Source organism: Odontomachus brunneus, unplaced genomic scaffold (genome assembly GCF_010583005.1).
Source record: "Odontomachus brunneus isolate Ranch 3 - 2012 unplaced genomic scaffold, Obru_v1 Obru_scaffold_169, whole genome shotgun sequence".
NCBI classification, from domain to species: domain Eukaryota; kingdom Metazoa; phylum Arthropoda; class Insecta; order Hymenoptera; family Formicidae; genus Odontomachus; species Odontomachus brunneus.
In genome coordinates this window covers 525,937-542,864 of record NW_022639619.1, presented here as the reverse complement: position 1 = coordinate 542,864, position 16,928 = coordinate 525,937, and the positions used below count along the sequence as shown (strand labels likewise).

The following is a 16,928-nucleotide window of genomic DNA, read 5'->3' as shown; positions in this document are numbered from 1 at the left end:
CTCTCTCTCTCTCTCTCTCTCTCTCTCTCTCTCTCTCTCTCTTTCTCACACCCCCTATATTCTAGTCCTCCTCTTCTTTACATGAAAAATATTTCTCTTACTTACGAGAAATACTTCTGATGTAAGAAAGTCAGAATATAGGAGGGCGTGTAAGCGAAATAGATTATTTTTATTTCTTATTCCAACTTTTACATACATCAAGCTTATATTTCACATCGTAAACGAACCTTAAGACTTCTCTTAAGTAGTTGTTTACTAATGGTATCATACTGATATAAACAAATAATGACCAAGATAAGGTCATCAAGGTAATCAAGGAAGGTTACCTTCACATGACGCTCCAATGTCTCGACGCGTTTTCAACCTTTGTTTGAAGAAAGAAAAACTAGGAGACTTATTCTTTTCTGACGAAATTTTATCGACCTATTATTCTTTCAAACTCTCTTTTAAGAGGATGCCACATTTGGAAAATTTATCGACTTTGTTTTCTGCAAAGCTTACGTTGTATTGGTTGCACAGAATTACAAGTTCTCTTACGCGATAAAAATATGTGCGAGAATGAATTGGAGCGTTGCTCAATATATGAAAAAAACGATACAAAATTTCAAAGTTAATATTCCAAGTGTAAATTAGTTAGACGCTGTCAGTTAAAGTAAGTCATCTGACACAAAAGATCTATAGCTTGTACTTGTTTATAACTTATACTGAATGCAAGTTCACTCAGAAAATTTTCAAAAAATCTTTACATCGGAATGTAGAAACCTAAATATCGGAAAAGTCTGCAGAAAGATTTCTACATATATTAGTAATTAGGTTTTCCATTAAATGTTTATATGATAATACAAAGCAATACATATTTACTTGAGACTTATATGTGCAAAGAGCACGAAAAGGATTGTCTCAATGACAATCGTCTTTACCTTATCGATATTTTTGTAATTTACGATCGATTCCAGCATCCCTTTAATATGTCTTAATGAAAAAGTACGTATCAACGAATGCAGTCTCGAAGATTCTTGATCATTTACGACCTGAAAATTCTACCTTCGAGAATTCTATTTTCGAAATTTGTGCTTCGAAAGCTTCGCTGAATTATCGGGGTCAGTTTTATCCGATATAAAGTGGGCCGAAAGGTGTGCCCGCAAATAAAAGGAAGCACAATGAAGAGAGGGAGGGCATTCTCTTTATAATGTAGTGAATGGTATACAGCTCGAAATGCTTTTCGGACAAAGGGTTAAAAGCGTCCGCGACCGATGTATTTAGAGTGCATGACCGTTTTCCGCGCGAGTGGGTCATCCGTACATGCCAGAGCGACGAGTTAATTATATGCGCCAACCTAGATATCGTATCGGTCGAGCTTTATCGGAATGAGAACTGCGATCGACCGATTGTTGATTTCCCGAGCGACGCGTCACTAGGATTTACATTCAATCGGCCGAACTTTGCGCTTAATTTCGGCGGAATTACTCGTATATTATTGAGATTATTGAGACTCCGTGACTCAAACACAATCAACATTCCTGAAAGTATCGATATACTCAAGCGAAATCCGTGAGGAATATCATTTCTCCGAAATTCGACGTTTTCTTTCTCTCTCATGGACGTTTCGACAGCGCTCTCGGGAACTCTCCGGAGCCTCCGGAGAAATAAGTCGCGAATAATGCAGCGTAACAATGTTTAGAACTTTGGGGACCAACGTGACGCATTATTCTGGCCGGTTAATTAAATTTTACTATATGCACACAGCGCGAACGTTCGGGAAGAAGCGGTGTTTTCTAACCACTCCGACCTAGCTTCTCTCGACCGGAGCATAAGTTTCCGAGTGAAAACAACGGCGGCATTTACGTGATCCGCGAAGTCACTTCGTCACGTCACGTCAGTCGCGCGTGCCAAATTAACACAGTTAACGATATTATTCCCAGATCACGGAGGCGATGAGGAAGCAACGTGACACCGGTCAGTCGAATTCTCTGAGTCACGCTGAGGAAATGCATCTCACGTCACGTCGCGATTTCACGACGACGACGAGAGAGTCCGGGGTGCCTCTTTTCGCGCGCGAACGTCGAGATACCTCGAACTCACCGGCCTCGAATCGCCGGTTCGAGCGTTCTTTCATGTGCGAGCACGCGACACCGCTCGACTCCGCGTTTACGACGCGAATACGCTCGCCAGGCTGAACAAGGCCTCTGTTCACGGAGTATCGCGCGAAACTGCGAGCGATCGCGGTGCACTCGCAGGTAATTCGATGATTGTTACCAATGTCGCTATCCGTGCATTGCGTAATAGGACGTCCCTGATGCGTAGTCCGCGAGCTTCGCGTCCGCGGCGGCGGCGGCGGCGACGACGACGAACGCGATGGCTCACGGCGTTATTCACGCCCGGTCGCTTCCGGTTCCGGTTACCACGCGGCGAACCGACACGTACGAGCCGACTTTTCGATTCGCGACGTATCAGTCCGAAGGAGCTAGCCGACTGGCAATCGCACGATAAGGCCCCGGCGATTTATGAGCGTCGACGGACGCGATTCCGCAGCCATTTACGAAATTGAATGTCCAGGACGGCGGTCCTGATGGCGAGCGCCGCCGCGAGATTATCTATCGACCTGATATCTCGTAAAGAAGGACTCCGTGACTTTTATGTCGCCTGTTTGTCTCGCTCTACTCTACTTATATGTATTCGTTTCCTGCCTTCTAGTTTTCTCCCTCTCCCTCTCTCTCTCTCTCTCTCTATCTTTATCTTCCTTAGCCAGTGGATCCACTATATCCTGCGGATACATCTCCGTTCGAGCGAGATACGCGCGACCTTACGAGGTTTACGTCTAAATTTTATTATATATCTTTAATTTTCCCCACGGATACATATAACGTCCGTGGAGAGACAGCTCTCAATTTAATACATCTGTGAAAAATATTCCCAATGCATCATCCGTCTCGTCCAAAGATTCGTCTATGTGAAATTAGCTCCCTACCTTCAAAAATTGAAAAATAAAAAGTTAGATTTCTGAGTGCCCCCCGAACAGTCCTCGATTAATTTTAGAAATAGTTCCGTCGTCTAAAATAGTCAAGACGTCATTTTAAAAAAGGGAAGAGGGCAATTTCGCATTTCTTTATAGTGAGATATCACCAGAATTCTAGTTTTTGGTTTTAGCGGGTCGAATATGAAAGATAATTTGTAGAACTCATGAGAGGCTACACAAAATTTTGAACAAATCGACCGATTAAAAAAAAAAGCATTTTTAATAAGTAATTTATTTTTCACAAATTGGTCATTTTCTTTAGAGTTCTGATAGCCTTCCCTCCTCCCTCCGAAAAGTTCTACCGATTATTCTTACCACTCGAATCGATGCAAACGGAAACAAAAAAGTTCTGGCACATTTTAGTAGAGAGTTTCGTGAAGTTGACCCCCTTTTCTCAAGTAGCTTTTTGATTACTGAAGACGCCAGAACTAAAACTAAAATCAATTGAGAACTCCTCGGGGAATAACTAGAGCTCTAACCATTTTTATCAAATTTTAAAGTACAGAGGCTACCTTCACACAGGCTATAAATTCCTCTGACAACTGGATATGTCATTCCCTGTCTCATGGATTTGAATTAAAAAATTTTAATTATTTATACATTTCCTAGTTTCTCCCTAGTTACCAAATTTTTTTTTGCTTATTTTCCTATTTGGTAATGTTCTGTTGATCTCGATGAAAAGTTACTTTCACTAATCAAATTTCAATTGACATAGAGTTCATTGGTTTTACCTTTTCATGCCTATGCATATCGAACATCCGCTTGAGTCACCGATATAAACGATTTAAAAATACCTCGTCACGTTTCAGCTCAAGGTCGCGCAATACTTCGCACAAAAGTTTCGAACCAGCTGAGAGGATACCATTATTTGCAATTCTTTAACACGACTGACTTACAGACTGACATCAATACACAGTTTACACAGTCTCTCTCGCATGACTCAAATCGTATTCGTTGATTTCTGTCTCGTCAGATGCTTTGTGCATACATATTGTTGTGATGAGAAATATGTATTTTAAAAATTAGATACCGCTCAAAAATTTCAAATCACCAATAAAAATGTTTATCAAGAATCTATTATTATCTGGATATTATTATCTGGATGATAATATTATTCGACGATATTGACGGTCGAGTTGCTGGATGATAATCCAGGTAATTATTCTTGATAAACATTTTTATCAGCAATCTCAAATTTTTGACCGCTATGAGACGGATTATATGTAGTATCCCTTGCAAAAATACATCGTGATAATGACAAAATAGAGAGAAAGAGAGATACTTTATTCCGCTGCGCGTGTTATAATATATTGTGATATAAATTATACGATACGGCGCACAAATTACGGCAGCAAGTAACGTTATCATCGTCGCACTCTCGATCTGGTTGCGAAAAATTGATCGAAAATATGAACGTAATTCGAGCTTATCATGATTGTCATATAAAGCGACGAAGCGCGATTACGATCCCATACGTTTGTTACTGTCGTCCGCTTTCATGTTTATTAATGACAACGTTTAAGTTTCCCCTTCCTAATACGACACTCGCGTATGCACGGTGGCCTCGGCTGCGAGCGCGAGGTTATTCGTATGTGTCGCGAGGTCAAGATCATTGTCGTTCGTTTGCGCGTAGCCTGAATTCCGTCACGCCTCGTTTAACCGTGAGTATCGTCTTCAACGCGATAACGAAGTTCCTGACGTTCCTGACATTATGCGGAAATCCAACGTGTTTCTGCCGCTTGTTCTCCGTTTTCACGAATGTTACGCATCATACTAGAGCACATCAAGTATTAATGACTCTATCGACGCTAATGTTTGTAACTTACCTATGTTTGTAACTTAACTATGAAATATGAAAGCGCGGCAGACTTATAACAGAGTCGGGGAGGACGGTGCGCTAAACGCTAAAACCCTAAGCATCAGAAAGTTACGTAAATCTTAACATAGATAAGTTTTACTTAGCGCATTTTCATTTGTTCATAACTTTTGTAAAAATAGCAAATGTTAAATGCTTTTTTTTCTACTTTTAATTTTCGAAACATTGAGAAATATGAATCTACTTATGTTTTTGCGATTCAATGAAGTTACAATGAAAAAATTAGAAATAAGAAATATTAATAGGAAATATTAAAAAATCGGATTCTGACGCTTCACAGTGTTACATGAAAAAAACGGTTGCATGTATCTCTTTAAATCACATGAGAGAGCGACATTCTTTCGTTGTGCCAGAGCGTACAAAAAAGCGTCACGAATAGATACTAAACGGAAGTATGTTGCAAGAAACACGTGTGAGGTTATCGACATACTGTAAATGGAACACTGAGTAAGGTCTAATGGAGAATGGTCATTGTTTTATACGTCCCAACGAAATCTACTTCGTCGTTGTGTACGACGATCGAGTTGCCGTGCAGTCCGTATTGCCGTTGCGCGTAAAATAAATTCAGCGCATTGAACTTTCCGTGACAGGAACAGCTCGGCGCTCAGTGAATTTCATTAATACGATGCGACTTAAACTCCTAACGTCGCGGAGTCTCCGCGGAGATGGTTTCCAACGAGTGAGATGTTAATAAATATTTTCCTATTGATACTTGGTTTTAGCTCTCTATAAATATGATACTTATTAGTAGTAATAAGTGTCTGGGTCGTTCAACAATTACGTAACCTATAATACAAAGATAGCGCGAATTTGGCCAAATCTTTGTATTTTAGAGCCACCTATTATTAAATAAAATATGACAGTATAGAGTAATCCGTCTGCCAAAGAGAACGGGACTGTTCTCTTGTTTTTGGAATGAAGTGATAGATCTAGGTTATAAAATCATTTATCGGCGGTTAAATAAAATGCTAAAAGTCCTTCAGACTGCAGCGAAATCATGCTAAAACATGCGAAAAACAATGAAATCGTTCAGTTTAGTCTGCTGGTGTGACCGTATGCAGGATCTATCGTTCGCAGAATCCACTTTGGCGTACTATCAAACAAAAACTAACCGTCATTATACTTCATCTAATAAAGAATGGTTCTGAAATACGGTAATAAAACTAATAACTATTACTAAGGACAATAAGAGCCAAATCGCTGATGCTAAGCGCTTATGATTTACGTATAATAAAAAAATAATCAAAAAATAAATTAAGTTTTTATTAAAATTAAAATTTAAATAAATTTTTATATGGCTCTTATTGTCTTTAGTAATAGTTATTAGTTTGAATCCTCTAGAGCCGTTATAGTTTTACGGTAATAAAAATTTGGCTAAATTCGCGCTATCTTTATATTAGACTTTTGAACGTACTTTAGGAAAGTCCTTTCGTATTTATAGAAAGTGATAAATAAATAAATAAATAAATATATATATATATATATATATATATATAAAACTTCCATTATACATAAATTGCTTTAGTCTGATTCTTTGCTAATTACTTTGCCACGCATTATTATATCCGCTTCATAAAGATGCTCGTACACGACTGACTACAATGACGGTTCATCGCAGGTCATCGATAGACAAGCAACGAGCAAAATTATAGCGACGAGGATGTACGCAGTTATTTCGGGACGAGGAGCACATTCAAGTACCAGAAGCATCAACCTAATCTAATAACGAGTAACACGACGATGATTTACGAGGGCGTTCCTTTAAATTACACGATACGTCAAAGCAACATCATATATCTCGCTGACTCTCTCTCTTCAATAATGTTTCAAGAAGTATTGAACAATATATGCGGTTACACATAGAGATGTACACAGAAGAACCTGACTCGTGTCTGTGATCGTTAAATTTTCGCGACGAAGCGAAACAATATGACGATTTTGCATCACGTTCTCTCGCTAATGAACTACTGCATTAATCCCGAAAGAAGAAAAAAAGAAGCATCCATGGACGTCAAAGCCCGACTTTCAGGCTAAGACTTCTGGATTTGCTCCAAATTTGCGGGGCATTCAACACTGCCTGTTCAGAATTACAAGGAATCACGGGATAGATGCCATCCCATTATACCGCCAGCTCGTCGGCCTTGAAGACCCGCGATAGAGTCCACGAAGGAAACAGAATGAACAGATATCAATTTCCTCGTTTCTAACCGAAAGCCGTACGTGTTCAGAGTATCTCGAATAGTTCGCGGCGATAGCGATTTTATCCTGATGATAAACCGGTGGCTTTTTACCGATTGGAAGTAGACAAGTGCATACCTTCAGCAGAGAATAGTTGTGCTTCTAATCATCTGCAAGTTTTTCTTGCAGTATCTCTAACCGCAGGTATTAACTAAAACTACTGATTATTAGCGACAACATGGCTGGCGCACGACTTGACTGTATAATAATAACTTCCTAGGTGAAAAGACAACACTGTTAAGGTTGCAGATGGCACAAAAATCATGTTGGCGCAATAATTATATATTTTTAATACGAGATAATATAGATACACTGTTATATACGCGAGTCGAGTGGGTTGATAACACAGCCACACAAAAAAAAATTTTTGTTTTGATCTGGGGGTCTGACTATATCTACCATATGTTTTTGGGGTTGCTGAATCTAAATCCGTGGCCTATTCAGCCCCATCAGATCAGGATTTTGACATAACCTCAAAAAACCCATAATTTGAGCTATTAAAAGCTAATAACTAGAAAAATCAAATAAAAATCTATTAAACTTCAGCTTTTAAACCCTATATTTGAACATATAAACTTATTTACATAACCCCATAACTTACATAATCTCATGGCCCCGTAACCCATGGAAAAAAATTTTTTACATAAAAATTCTGCCATAACCCCGAAAAACTCATATTTCAAGATGTTAGACGCACATATAAATATGGGTTTTTCGGAGTTATGGCAGAATTTTTATGTAAAAAATGTTTTCCCATAGGTTATAGGGTCATGAAGTTATGTAAGTTATGGGGTTATGTAAATAAGTTTATATGTTCAAATAGGTTATAGGGTTTAAAAGCTGAAGTTTAATAGATTTTTATTTGATTTTTCTAGTTATTAGCTTTTAATAGCTCAAATTATAGCTTTTTTGAGGTTATGTCAAAATCCTGATCTGATGGGGCTAAATAGGCCACGGATTTAGATTCAGCAACCCCAAAAACATATAGTAGAGATAGTCCGACCCCCAGATCAGAACAAAAATTTTTTTTTGTGTGGCTGTGTAATCGATGTCGCAGTGAAGATGGAAAAATTTAACATACGCTATCATGTGTAGGCAGTAATTAATTTATTGTCGTATAAAAGTCTTGAAAATCCATGTCGTGCGCGCACATGCGGTGTTACATGACTACGTGTTTGAAAGTTGGAAGACCATTATCAATCGTGCACACAGAACATCTGTTTCCATAAATTCTCTATTTCCATATATTTTAAAATATTAGAATATTATTCAGTTTTTTATCGCACCTCGGAATTTGTGAGCGAGACACGCGATTAAAGGTCGATAATGTGTGTGTGTCGCATTATACAGTTACAATTACAATTCTACTCTCAAGGTTGCTGTGCAGGAAGTACGCAACGAGCACACGCGCATTGCTCGCGCAATCTTACACAATCAAATATCCTTCCTAGCCGATTAGCTCGTCGTAATCTCCCTCCGAGGAATACCATTCGGATATGTTCTAAGAATCTGCGTTATTTCTTGAATATTAATGCCGAATCGAAGTGATCGTACATCGGGATTATTTCCGACGTGTCCGGAATTGAATCGCCGGCTTACCTCAGACACGTATAATTGAATTCTGCACAAATGGAAAGTACTCGAGTACATCTTAACGTATCCTGCGGCACATAAAATGCAAAAAATGCAAAGTACCTCGCAACGATTGCCATTCACAGTACTTACAATGTACTTATATGTACATATATTCAATGTACATAATACTTGCGATAAATGTGTACAAAATGATTTGTCTATTAGATTTTCGAACTTTGTAACAACGATCTCTCTCATCGTTAGTCACATGACTAGTTTAAATCTTCTAAAAAAATGTATATCGTAGTAATATTCGAGATTAGGAATTTTTTGCCGCGAAATCATTTTTCTTGATATCCCCCGAGCAACGTAAAGTAAAAATACTAATGTCTGGCCGCTGATGATATTGGCACTCAATTCTGGACATTCTTACACGGAGAAAATGGTATGGTTGGCCCACGCATACATCTGGTTATGCAAACCAGGTTCAATAGTAAAATACGGAGCAACTAATTATGCGGTTGCTGCAGCCACAGAGCAATTGCTGAATTGCAGTGACGATATCTGGTTACTCCAACCAGAGTGTGAATTTACCCATAGTAAATGTCACTCCAACCGATTTCTGGTTGCTAACCGAATCATGTGCAATTAGATTGACGTAGTTGATATACCAAACTAACTGAGCCATATCAACCGTACACATACCATAACGCAAAGATAACTAAGTTGCAATGCTGTTCACAAATATCTCTAGTTATGTACACCATATCTTTTTTTTTATATATTGTTTTGATCATAGAATCCTAAATAAATAGGTAAATTTCATTTTTATTTGCTTCTAACTTCTGGAAAAATGATCAAAATTAAATCCTTAATTTGCTTTTAACTTCTGGGAAAATGATCAAAATTCAATCCTTTTTTTAATCGGTGTAGAAAACATCAAGAAACATGAATCTACTAATGTTTCTACGATTCAGTAAAGTTGAAAAAAGTTATAATGATAAGACAAAACACATGTTTTTAAGAACGGTAACGTCTGAAATGTTGGACTGGGTGAATTTTTTCCAGATATTCAGGGCAGTTATAGGGTTAAATACGAATATTTAAACTTTCAACATAAGATATACGTATGTATATTCTATTGAACGTATGTATATTGTATTAAAAGTTTAACTATTCGTACTTAGAGAGAAACCAAAACAATAAGAATGTTCAAAGTTAGATACTAGTGTTATCAGTATCCAGGCATTAGTGCTTTTATCTTAGCAGCTATTAGGAAGCTCCTCTGCAAGTCGCTCTTACGACTTGGGCGTAATTTTCAGAGGCAAGGGTAGAAAAACCACGGATACTGTGTTGACGACCGTTACTCGCTTGAAAATTGGCGCATGAAAATTACGTGAATAGTGTGCTACCGCCGGGACGAGCGCAGGTGTGGCTCGTTTAGGTGGCGAGAAGCACGTCATGCTGATTCGCTTTGCGAAATCGTGTGAAAAACCTCGGTGAGAACCTCGAGACACTCTGACGGGCGCACGCGGATTTTCCAGCCGAACTCGCGAGAGAAAGACAAAACAGAATGAAAGCCGACGGAACGTCCTCGAGGACGACGTACTCGGCCGGGCCAAACGAAAGCTAGTGGCTGAAGCGTCGCGAGGATGCCCCTCCGCAATCGGTGCAGTGATGCACCACAGCGGTGGCCTCAATTGCGCCCGTTTGAGACGTTCACCAGCTGATCGCTTATTAGTAAGAGGCAGTGCGGCCAAAGGCAGAGTACTCGCTGGATTAGAAAGTACAGAACTCATCCAGCGAAGTGGCTCACTAAATCCAGTAAAATCCTGAACGTTCTCGGGAGCTATCCACCTGTCTTCCTCGTCCACCGTCGTCCTCGCGTCAACTCGCCTAGATTCACGGCTTATTCCAAATACGTTGCGACTAATCTACCAACGGTTGAAGCATTCACGTCGCTCTTCTCCGACTCTTTCGATTATCGCCAATCCGGTCGCATCGCGCGCATATCTTATTCCGCGTACAGACTATTCTCACAACTAAGCAAAACGCCACGATATCTATAATGAAGTCTCTACATCCACACGGTGGAGCTACGTCTAGTTCCTCACTCGACGGGACAATTTATCGATCGTATGTACTCGGTCCACAGAATACCGACGACTCTTCTCTCGCGATCCTTTCGGGAAATAATCTACAAACGATTCAACCGTTTCTACGATCGTGTGGCATCATTACTAGACGTTGGAGCGAAAATGATCGAGTTATCCAGCCGGCTTTTTCAACACCGACATGTAAAATTCCGATCGCGGCGCTCGAAAATTCCAGTCCTCGTCCTCGCACAAAGACACACACCACACCACAGGAGTGTATCCTTCGGGTTCGCTCTCACACGACTCACTTTCTCTCGACCCGATTGTCGCGCTAGATCGCTACCGCGCTTTTTATTCGCGGCCGAGCAGCAGTCGCTTCGTGGTTGGCCGATCCTGTGCACGCCCGATCGGTTCCTTTATCGTCGAAGCGGCCAGCCGCGGTGCAACGACCGGCTAAGTGATTCGACTAACGTTTTCTAAGTGGCGGCTCAAAGAGAAGCGCTCGCCTTTCCTCCGCTGTTGCCCCGTTGCGTCTCCTCTTCCGTGATCCTGTCGGCCAAGTTTCTTCTCCTCTCGCTGCCTCGGTGTCCTTGCTCCTTGGAATTTTCACGAGTTCCTCGCCGATACCGAACGTCGATCCCGATGATCGCAGGTCTCCGTCTTCGGTGCTGTGTAGCTCCGTCGCCGTTGTCGCGATTCAGATGTAAATCACCACGATGCCGTCGTTGAAGAAGATCGTTATGCGAATCTGTTGCTTGACTTTGGAGGACATGTCGCCGATGGCGCTAGGATATGATCGTTGGAATTACCGTGCGGTCAGAGGACCGAGAGGTACCAAGAGATTCAACTCGAGCGTTGGACATTTCTTCTTGGTCGTTTTGATTCTCGCTGCACTCGTCGCGCTTGTGAATGGCTCGCCACGTCTGTGCACATCGCGCGTTCGATTATCCGAGAAGCCGATGAACACCGGGAGAAGCCAGGTTACTTAATAAATCTTCCATTCAGGGCAAACGCACGGACAGGCATTAAACCGTTCGCCGGGGTGAAGCGCGGGGATCAAGGATACGACATTCTGGCGTCGACGCCGTTGATTCCCTCGTCAGTGGCATTGCCTTTCTCTCGGATGCAGCGCTCGGATAATGACGATGATTAATCGCCGCCGCCGATCGAACGCTCGCGCGAACCCAACGGACGATTTAAGAGAGACAGTCGCCGCGTTTTATTCTCGACGCCACTGTCGTCGCATTCACCGTATGAGACTCTTCTGCGTCCGTGAAGACGACGTACGCAGCAGCACGCACTCTCCCGGACGTTGTCCTGAATTCTGCGTGCGGCAAAATTCTACTATCTCGAACGCTCAAGTCCGAAATAAAACGGTCACAATGCGATCACCACTACCAGCAGGCCAGCCGAGTCGAACAATGCGGAGTCTCGCTCGCGATGCCAAGCTCGACGATTGGCTACTTCTTGCAGTAATTTAGAGCGACATTGTTCTATTTGAAATTTCCAGGTCCAAGTAGAGAGAAAGATAAAATTTTACGGTACGTTCGCTGCGTCCGCTTTATCTGGACGTTGTCGTTGACGTCGCCGGATTTCGCTGGTGCGTCGCTGAACTTGGCGCGATTACTCAAGATAGTCAAGAAAGTAGCATTGTGTTCTACTTTAAGAGCTCCCGGAGAATCCGAATTTCAAGATAACGGATCGTCAACTTGCTTCTAAACTCGAATTTCGCGACGTCTGCGTTACTGATCGCGGCGCCAAGTCAGTCTGAGGACCGATCCGGGCGTGCGTTTGCGGAGAGTGCGTGTGCTTCTGACACGAATACGCACACACGCACACACGCACGAACCAAGATGTACTCTTTGCACTTCTAGTACCGGCAAGAGCTTTTTGTCTCTCGTGTGTCTATCCCACGAGCGTCGCGACGTCCCAACTGGAAGCCGGCCACTTCTGCGCTCGAGTTTATATTTAAACGGCGGAGCGCCGACGACATCGTCGTCGTCGTCGTCGTCGTCGTCGTCGACGCATCGTCTTTCCCAATGCGTCGACCGGGCGCCGAGCAGTGGCAAGAAGAAAGAAACAGGGGAGAGAGAGAGAGAGAGAGAGAGAGAGAGAGAGAGAGAGAGAGAGAGAGACAAAATAAGCGGAGCAAGACAAACGCATTGAAACAACGGAGCAGCGGGAAAAAATGTCTGCTTTCGCGAAATGAAAATATTTCTGGAGCACGTGATATATCGGAACGTCCCGGAGAGAAATATTATCCGAGAAGGAGAGTACAGAGCGCGACGAACCTCGGATTTCGAGAAATCGTATGCAAATATATAAATCGTATGCGCGATGAAGAAAAAGGTGAGATGGATTAATCGTTTTCGCGAAAGCATGACATCTCTCATCGCGTTTGTCGTTCGCGAGGATACTCGACGCCCCTTCTCTCGTTTCGTTTATTCACAGACTGCCGACAATCTTCACGATGTAGGGCAGTTTACCTGGTGTAGAGAAATATGACTTCCCATTGTGATCTACCGCTCGATTCTTTGGCTCTGTTACACTTCTCCCGCGGCGTTTTGGCCCCGGCGCGCAAAAAGTTTACAGGCGTATGCACACACGCGGCGCGTGAAGCGTTGGGAAATCCGCGTTCTATAAAAGAATCTGTAAACACACATCGGATGCCGCAGGATCACGCACCTCCCACGCTGGCGCGCATTTGCTCCATTCTAAACGGGGCCAGTCCGGAGAATTCGCACATGGTGAACGAACGTTTAACGATTCGCGACGCGACGAAAGTGAGACTGCACAGATTCGCCGGTGCAACAGACGAAAGCCACACACGTACAAATGTTAATAGTCGTCACGGTTGATCGTTCAATTGTTAGAATCAAGCTTGTTATAATGATCAACAATCGCCGGTTAGAGCAACTTTCAACTTCAACGGAGCTCTGATTTAATTATTCAGTTGCAAGAACGCATACAGACACCTGCTGGTGCACGATCATTACTACTACGCACGTAGTAATGATCAGTACTACTACGTGCTGCCTCGCAAACACACGTCTACGTATTACCGAGCGCAATCAGAGCGCTTGCATACGAATTAGTTCTTACGCCGGACAGAGTCCGCAGACAGGTACGTCCATCGTCGATCGATAAATATTACAGCGAACCAGTGTACCCCTCCCCGTCTTCCTCTTGCCTTGCCTTGCCTTGCCTCGTCTCGTCACGCTCGCGATACGTTCTCGCCGAGCAAGCGAGGAAAGGAAATCCCGAAGGGACGTCCCGAAGGTCTGAATGCTCGACGTTCCGGCACGAATCCTCGCGAGAGAGGAGATCCTCTCTTTTTCTTCCGCCCGTCTGCCCACGCGCTCGAACTACCTACCGCCCACCCGCGAAAAGATAAAAGAGCGAGGAGACGAAGCAGCGGAGGGACAGAGGGAGGCAGAGGAAGAGAAAGAGACGTTTAGGAGCGAACGGACAGGCGAGAGGGAAGATAGAGCCAAATACCGGGTCGGAGAAGGAGAGAAAGGGTGATGTATGGGGAAAGAGACGGTTCGCGTGTGTCCGTTCGTGTGAGGGAGAACATCGCGCCGATATCAGGACGTAGGGTTTCGAGGTACGCCCAAAGGGTCATCACCCTGGCAAACCCCCTTCGCTCGTGTGCATGCCGTCGCGTCCTTTCGCTCTCCTCCTCGTCTTCCCTTCGCCGGACGGTCCCCACTCCGTCTTCCTCACGCTCCAACGGTGCAGCCCCGACTGCACCCCTGTGACGTGCACTTTTGCTCCCTGGCGCGTCTCCAGGGACGAAGAAATACGGTTTGCCTCGCGAGAAAATAGCGTAATTATATACGAGGCCGGGGAAGGAGGAATAGGGGGCGTAAATCACGACACGGCGAGAAGGGTAGTAACAGGGCGCGCGCGAGACCCCGCATCCGCCGCAGGCGCGCGGCTGGGAGGAGAGTTTCGGGAACTTTTTCCTTTCGACCTGCCACGGATCGGTGAAAAGATGAAAACTTTGAGAGAGCTGAGGGCGGCGCGTTTCCCCGCGCGCGAGATTATTTTCCGTTCGTTTCGTCGAAAGCGCGCTCGCGTGTGCTCGCTCTGGAAACTGGAACGAGATCCGATTCTACCGAGAACACCGCCGCGCTTTCGAAAGCTGTCCCTTTTCAGTCATTCAATCGCGTTTTCATAATCGCGAGAGGGAATGAGAGAGAAAGAGAGGGAGAAGGGGAGAGCGTTACTGCGTCACGGACGGCTATCTGCGGTACAAGGTTCAATATCCTCCACTATAATGGCGTCACTTGAGAAGGGAGCCGCTCGCGTGACTCGCTTCTTGATAACGTGACTGACAGCCGATGGAGATCCAGCCCGCAAATCATACCGCGATGATACCGGGTGCAACGAGCTCGGCACGGTGTTGTTGTTTTTCGTAAGAAGCTAGACGTGTCGGATGAAAGAAGTTTTAGAGGACGCGACCGTTTTCCGCTCGAGAGCAGAGAAATAAGAAGAGATGTGCCGGCAGTGAGAGGGAGAGATGGACAGCGAATGCAACCACACGTGAAATTATATTAGCATCCGCTCCGTGCGCTGACATATTTTTTAATAGAACCGGAACAAGGACTGAGGATGCAAATCACGACGCAATCTCGGCGCCTCGAAGGGGATCCTTAACGCTGATGGAGCTCCCGCGAATAATTGCTCCTTCGGTCGGCGCGTGAGTGACGATAAAATTTGCCACAGGGATAAATGGGTTTTAATATTAATCTACGACCGCTAATGACGGGCTGCGTAAAATTGCAAACTGTGTGCCCCGTGTACGGTTTTATTTATTGTTGTATAACGCCGCGTTCGTACTTGCCGCGCATGGTCGTCTGAGATAGTAATTAGGAATTTGCGTAACGGAACAATCAATAATATGTGAGTCTCTCGACATATCGAAAGCAGCGCGTCGGTGCATTTGAGAAAATTCATAATTAGTGATATGATTACTCAAGAGTGGTTCGACTCTCACAAAATTAGGATATTCGAACTTTTGTTACTAATGGGTAGTTCATATACGTCTTTCTATATCAAACAAAAAAGATCCAAACCTTAAATTAATTAACAAACTTTTTTTATTTTTCTACTAGTTGCGCTTTTTACTAGTTGCGTCTTTTTTGCCCATCTTTTAAGGATTAAGCTTGACAATGAATACTTTTTCTTATAAAGAGAAAAATTGACTATAAACTGTCAAAATCTTAATTTTCATTTTTCTCGAAACGCACTTCATGCGGGTTGGACCATTCTCGCCTAACTACGGCCAATTGTGAAGAGTCCGTGAAAAATGGTATGCGGGTACTACCGATTATTTATCGCGTATAAATCCATACAGCATAAATATGTAAATGACATCTAGGAGACGTCTGAAAGACGTCCCACTTGTCCTACTAAATGCCCTTAGAATGTCTCTGAGACATATTTTAAACATTTATGTTGTTTGAGAAACCTTGTATATGTTTCTCGAGACTTTTTCACGGTATTCCTTTCGCTGTGAATGCAATTGATCGCGCATAAAATTACAGTGAAATCGGTTATCCCGAAGTCAGAAAGTTTTCCTTCTGCTAGCCGAGTGTGTTTAGATTCGATTAATTACAAGTTTCTTACGAGCTCTGCGCACAATTAACACACGATTTAATCGGGCGCATGCATCTGTCCCTTTTTATTTCGGAGAGAGGCGAAGGAGAGAACGCTGCATCGATCGTAATGAAAGTTCCAGCTTTTCCCATTCCCACACGCCGCCGGCTAAAGGCCGTCATAATTAACGGGACGACAGAATCCCGCTGAAATTTCCTTCTTATTTTCAGGGCGGAAGCCCGAGCCCGCGGATTCGACGTCGGAGACAGCGGAAAAAATTATGCGCTACGCCGAGGGACTCTCGCATCGTAATTAGCGAGCGGCATTCTCAATTATTCTAATGAGGGTAATGACGTCACGAGGCTCTGAGAATTCCGAAGTAGATTCGGTCGCGGATATTACCACGATGCGTTTACATGACTTTTTTTCTTTTTTATCTCTCTCTCTCCCTCTCTTTCTCCCCGACTCTCTCTCTCACTTCTTCTTCGTCTCTCTCTCTCTCTCTCTCTCTCTCTCTCTCTCT

At 43.2% G+C, this 16,928-nt stretch overlaps 1 protein-coding gene across 7 annotated transcripts in view; it reads right to left on the bottom strand.

The window, feature by feature from the left end:
• The window catches only part of LOC116851239, a 42,909-nt gene that overhangs the window by 15,694 nt on the left and 10,287 nt on the right, over positions 1-16,928 (bottom strand). The window contains exons 1-3 of one of the 7 annotated variants that reach the window (XM_032830476.1): positions 2,083-2,202; positions 921-1,031; positions 327-364 (exon numbers count right to left, since the gene is read on the bottom strand). The exons of 3 other annotated variants lie outside the window; for them this stretch is intronic. The gene's annotated coding sequence lies outside the window, so the exon portion shown is untranslated. Of the gene's footprint in view, positions 1-326; positions 2,219-16,928 lie in introns of those variants that run through there. 3 more of the 7 variants (XM_032830475.1, XM_032830478.1, XM_032830474.1) reach the window with 3 other exon arrangements.